Source organism: Chrysochloris asiatica, unplaced genomic scaffold, assembly GCF_000296735.1.
Source record: "Chrysochloris asiatica unplaced genomic scaffold, ChrAsi1.0 scaffold00310, whole genome shotgun sequence".
Taxonomy (NCBI): domain Eukaryota; kingdom Metazoa; phylum Chordata; class Mammalia; order Afrosoricida; family Chrysochloridae; genus Chrysochloris; species Chrysochloris asiatica.
Window position 1 is genome coordinate 1,126,705 of NW_006408828.1, and position 6,104 is coordinate 1,132,808.

Genomic DNA, 6,104 nt, shown 5'->3' on the forward strand with positions numbered 1-6,104 from the left:
CCCTGATGGCCTAGCTGTCCTTCTCATTCTTGTTGGCCCTGATGGCCTAGCTGTGCCATCTGCTGAGTGTGCTGCTGGAATGACAACGCTGGACAGTCTTAGAGATCAGGTAATTAATAATTTTTCCTAGGATTATAAGAAAATGAATAGTCACTAAAAGTTAAATAAACAGCTGGATTTCTACACCCAAACTTGTAGTCGTAACATGATTTTGTAGGTTCTCCATATCATCTAGGGCCTGAAAGGAGTCCTGATGTGGCACTATAAGTAAGCACTGAACTGCTAACCACAAGGTTAGTGGCTCAAACTCACCAGTCACTTTTTGGAAACCATACAGGGTCCCTATGAGCCACAACCAACTCAATAGCACTTAACAACAGTAAAGTCTGAAAAAGTTAAGTCACAGCTAATAGAGTGGTTAGAATGGAGATAGAAGGCACCCTGGTTAAGGACATGATAAATGTAACCAGTTAGGTGCCCTCCCCCTCCTTATATGTTGCCCTCCCTGTAACCCGAGCTAACATATGTGCTTATCGTAAAATTCAGAAAATTGTTCCACTAAAGGGGAAAGAAGGTCGAGACTGGGAAGCGACTTCTGGGATTCTGACAACATTCTATTTCATCTGCATTTCTACTCATTGAGCACAGCATTTATGTTTTATGAACTTTTCTTCATTCATATTTAACACTGAAAATGATTTTTTAACAAAGAAACAAATTGAAGAGAGCAGAGGTAGGTGCCGTGGTGAGGAGTTATTGACTGGAAAAATGCATGTGTCCGGAACTGAAGTGTAAGAGGAAACCACTGTAAAACTTACTTGCATCCACGTTCATTTCCACTGACTTTCCACCACAAACAGACTTACCGACCTAACGAACCACTTTGTTACTTTACCTTTCATGTACCTTCAATATCTACCCCCCACCTTCTAGCTTCCAAACATGCAACTTTGGCAGGTTTCGTAAACTTCCTGTAGGAAAGTTGCCTCAAATGTAAAGTGGGAAATGTATCACCTTGTATCTTAAAGATTTGTGTCATGGTTTTGTTAGTTGCTGTCACGTCAGTCTGGCCCATTTCCCAGTCCTGCGTCATCTCTAGGGCTTTATATGCATATGTGTGTGTGTGTGAGCCCACTGCTGAAGCTTCTGTGTCAACCCACCTCACTCTACCAACCATCAGGTCCTTCTCTAGCAATCCATCTTTCCTGATGACGTGTCCAAACCACGTCAGTCAGCACACCCCAAGCCAGGGCAGCGCCAGATCTAATTTAAACTTCATTTTGAATTAAATTGCAGCATGGCCCAAAAATCTGTTTCTGCTTGCTCTGAAGAGACAGGTTGTTGTTGTTGTTAAGTGCCGTCGAGTTGGTTCCGACCCATAGCGACCCTGTATAGGGTTTTCAAGGAGCAGCTGGTGAGCTTGAACTGCCAACCTTGCAGTTCAAACGGCTTTGCAGTCTGGCACATTAGCCCACAGCGCCACACCAGGACTCTGAGGAGACAGGTTAGGTTCTTATAAAAGTTTAACTACTCATAACTGAAAAGGAGCAAGGGTCAAGATTTTAGCTTGTGTGAGGGATTGTTTGCTAAAAGATGTTTGTTGATAGTGTTTGCACAGCCTGTTTCAGGAAGAATGCCGTAGTCAACGCGTCCCAAAGGGTTGGGAAATGGGAATGGCAAAGTTAGTTTGTCATTCTGTGGGGGCTTGCATGTTGCTGTCAGCAAGGTCACCTTAGCAGCAGACAGGTTTCAGCAGGTATTCCAGACTAAGACACACTTGAAAGCAGAGACAGAATACTTCTGAATATTTTGTTGCTGTTGTTAAATGTCGCCGCGTCGTTCTGACTCAAGCGACCCTATAGGGTTTCCCAGTAGCAGCTGGTGAATTTGAACTGCCAACCTTGTGGTTCAAACTGACCTTACGGTCTGGTGCAAATGAAAACAATAATGAGATATCATATCACACCAGCATTAACAGCAAAGTTAAAAGAAAAGAAAAAAAAAAAAAACACAGAAAACAACAAATGCTGATGAGAATGTGGAGCAACTGGAACCCTCCTACATTGCTGGTGGGACTGAAAATGGTTCAACCACTCTGGAAAACAGTATGGCATTTCCTCAGAAAGTTGAAAATCGAAATACCTTATGATCCAGTAATCCCTGTACTTGGTATATATCCACAATAAATACAAGTCAGGCACAAGTAGATATATGCACATTCAATGTTCTTCAGAGCACTATTCACAATAGCAAGAAGACGTAGATAACCTAAGTGCCCATCAATGGAAGAATGAAAAAACAAACTTTGATACATACACAAAATTTGTTTACCCAAGGCTGCAGTGGAATGCAATACAAACTTGAGGAATAATGATGAATCTGCAAAACACCTCATAATAATTGATGAACCTCAAGGATGTTATGCAGAGTGAAATTAGTCAGTCATAAAAGGATAAATATTGTATGAGACCATTTTTGTAAAAGCTTACGAAAACGTCTCCACACTAAAAGAAATATTGTTTGATGGTTATTGGGGGTGGAAGGAGGGGAAAGTAATTCACTGGCTAGAAGGTAGACATATGTTAGCTGGGGTTACAGGGAAGGCAATATATAAGGAGGAGGAGGGCAATACGAAGAAGAGTGAGGGTGGCGGATGAACAATGAAGACGGGAAGACTTAGGGAGATATGCATGGGCTAAATGGGATAGAGGTAAATAGTGATTTATACACAACCCTGGAACAACAGTGTTCTGTGAGTAGCTACGTGGATCGAGACATAGGCTGAATGAATAAAGGAGGGGAAAATATAATAGAAATGACAGAAATGAATATTGGGAATGATGATGACAGAAAGCTTGTAAGCCCATCTTCAGCCTATAGCTGAATGGATTTGCTAAAAGAGGAAATAGAATTTGCCCAGGGAAATAGGCTTCTTGTTAAGCCTCTGTTGAGTATGGGGCCTTAGGTGGAACCCATAGTCCCACTCAGACCCTTTTGAGGTGGGACATTCCCACTTGAAAAGCCATGCAGATCAACCCAGAACTGCTGGGAGAACAGAAGATTCTTATTGAAAGAAAGACCTGCAGGAAAAAAGCAGATTCTTTGGCTGTTTGAATATCCAGCAAATTGTTTGCTTTGGAAGCATCAAGGCAAGAAAAGTCAGCCCATCACAGAAACCCCCTTCTAGCACTGAAACTCAAAGGGAATCCATAAACAGCATAGCATGCTTGCTGGTGACCACTTGGGTCAACTTGTGAGTGGAATTGGGGGAAGTGCAGCAATGAAGACATGGGCTGGGTCTGGCCATGTTCCATGGACACCATGCGATGAGAAAGAGGAGAGGAAGGGCTGGCTGTTCTGAAGTTTAGAAAGATGTGTGAACTCCTGAGCCCATGGTCAGTGGCCTAGCCCCTAGGACTGAGAGTGAAATGGCCAACTGGTCTGAAGTGCAGGGAGGTGTGCATGAACTCCCAAACTTGCAGCTAGAACCCATTTGACCTAGCTCAGATGGCTAGTTAACACCAGAACTCAAACCAAGAAAGATAGAGATGTTTGATACTGAGAACCAGCACCAATTGCTACAATGTGACAAACTAGAATTTTGCCTATAAAGCAGTAACACAAATTCCAACTGGAATGAAAGGATTCTTCATATCAAGGAACGACCTTGTTTCCTCAGTGTACTGAGTTGACAGGGATGAGAAATTTAGACACTGGCTAAGAAATATAGGGCAGATACAAAGCCACACAGTGGCTGGCTTACAAACTTTCATGAGTGTACTTAGTTGCAGAATGAGGGAGGATAAGGTAGAATCCTCACTGAATAGTTTCCATTTTTTCCAGATGGATCTGGTGAAAGGGGAAGGGGGATGATGGTGATGGGATTTATGACTCCATTGTGTTAGCAGGATTAATTGTGATTGTCACAACTGTAATTGCAGAAGATGCGTAACTAAAAGGAGGCTATAGCTAATCTTTCATTTCAGGAACAGACAATCCCAGAACCCATCAACAAGGAAGAGCATGAGACTCCTACCTAGAAAAGAAATGCCAACAAAGAATTGGCTGTGTGCCTGTGAGCAGGAGCTTGGTTGACTGGCAGAAAAGACCCTTTGGACAATGAAATGAATATATGTATTTGTAAGTGTACATCAAATATTTTTGCCTTGTTCATTTGTGAAATATAAGATGTAAATGGGGCGCCACAGGGAGGAAGTGGGATAAATGTTGCAGGGAGGGGATTGTAATCATTGAGATGAAAGAGGTGTATGGTTTGCTGGATGTAGAGCTGAGGTTGGCAGTTCAAACTCACCAGCTGCTCCTCAGGAACCCTATACAGAGTATCTGTGAGTTGGAATGAACTCGATGGCACTTAACACCACCAATAATTGTGCTTGGATGCACAAACAATGCTAATGGGATCAGCAGTCAAGAAACCAAGTGACAGATTGCATTAGGCAAATCTGCTGCAAAAAAATCCTTTAAATTGTTTGAAGAAAAGAAAAAAGCTGAGATGTCACTTTGAGGACTAAGGTGTGTCTGACCCAAGCCATGGTATTGTTAATCACTTTATATGTAGTGAAAATTGGACAAGGAAGGTAAGTAGAAGAATTCAGTGCTTTTGAATTATGGTGCAGGTAAAGAATCATAAAAGTACCATGAAGAACAAACAAATTCTGAATTTGGAAACCAGAAATGCTTCTTAAAAGCCAGGATGACAAGACTTTGTCTCTTGTACTATGGACATGTTGTCAGGAGGGATCGGTCTTTGGAGAAGGGCATCATGCTTGTAGAAGTGGAAGCGCAGCAAAAGAGGAAGACCCCCAATGAGAGGGACTGGCACAGTGGCAGCAACAGTGGATGAAAGCATGGCACAGAACCAGGCAGGGTTTCATTGTGTTGTGCACAGAATGAATGACTATGAGTCCGAACCACTATGACTCCACGGCACCTGGTTATAGTTTTAATCCTATTGGAAATAAATTACCTTGGTTAGGTTACTGAGGTAGGTATCAGCCATCTCTTGTGATATTTACAGCCCCCACGCCTTTACCTAGCTAATCATTTGGGATTTTCTTGAAACACAAACACGTATGCATCTTTTAACGACCATGATACACTCTGTGAACTAAAAGGTTATGTGATTTGTTCTCTCCTAGAATTTAAATTATGAATAAGAGACAATAATCAATCTGGGCTGGGAGTGTTTGCCTGGAGCAACAGAGGAAGGAGAGTCATGAGGAGGAAGTGGAATGTGAGGTTAATTGCCTCTGATAACAAATGTCTCCTTTCCATGAAACTAGAATTGAATAATACCCAGCTACTATTACTGACTCACCAGCTGCTCCTCAAAAACCCTGTACAGGGTTGCTATGGGTAGGAACCAACTCAACGGCGCTTAACAACAACAACAATTATTACTGGACTGATGCTGTAGAATCATCACAGCCACAAGGCTGGTGGTTCAAACCCACCAACTGCTCTTTGGAAACCCTATACAGGGTCGCTATGAGTCAGAACCAACTCGACAGCATGTAACAATAATACTATTACTGAAAATTTTGACTAAAAAGTCTAGAAAATAATTCTGATCAAAAAGTAGTAAGTGCAGAACAGAATTTCAAATTCTCATGGAATCCAGATTTTCTGGAGCCATGGAGGCTGGATGAACCCCTGAAGTTATTACCCTGAGATAATCTTTAAGCCTTAAACCAGAAATATTCCTTAAAGCTTTCTTAAAACCAAACAATAGTTTAGCGTAACTATGGTTTTCAAGTAGAATATTGAAAGTACCATAAAATGCCAATAGAACAACGAATCTGTGTTAGAAAAGTACAGCCAGAATGCTCCCTGGAAGCCAGGATGGCCAGACTTCATCTCTCATACTTCGGACTTATTATCAGTAGGGACCAGACCCCAGAGAAGAATATCATGTTAGGTAAAGTGGAGGGTCATCAAAAAAGAGGAAGGTCCCAAACAAGATGAATTGGCACAGTGGCAGCAGCGATGGGTACAATGATTGTGAAGTTGATGCAGGACCGGGCAGTGTTTCATTCTGTTGTGCATAAAGTCACAATGCATTGGTACTGACTCAATAGCACCTA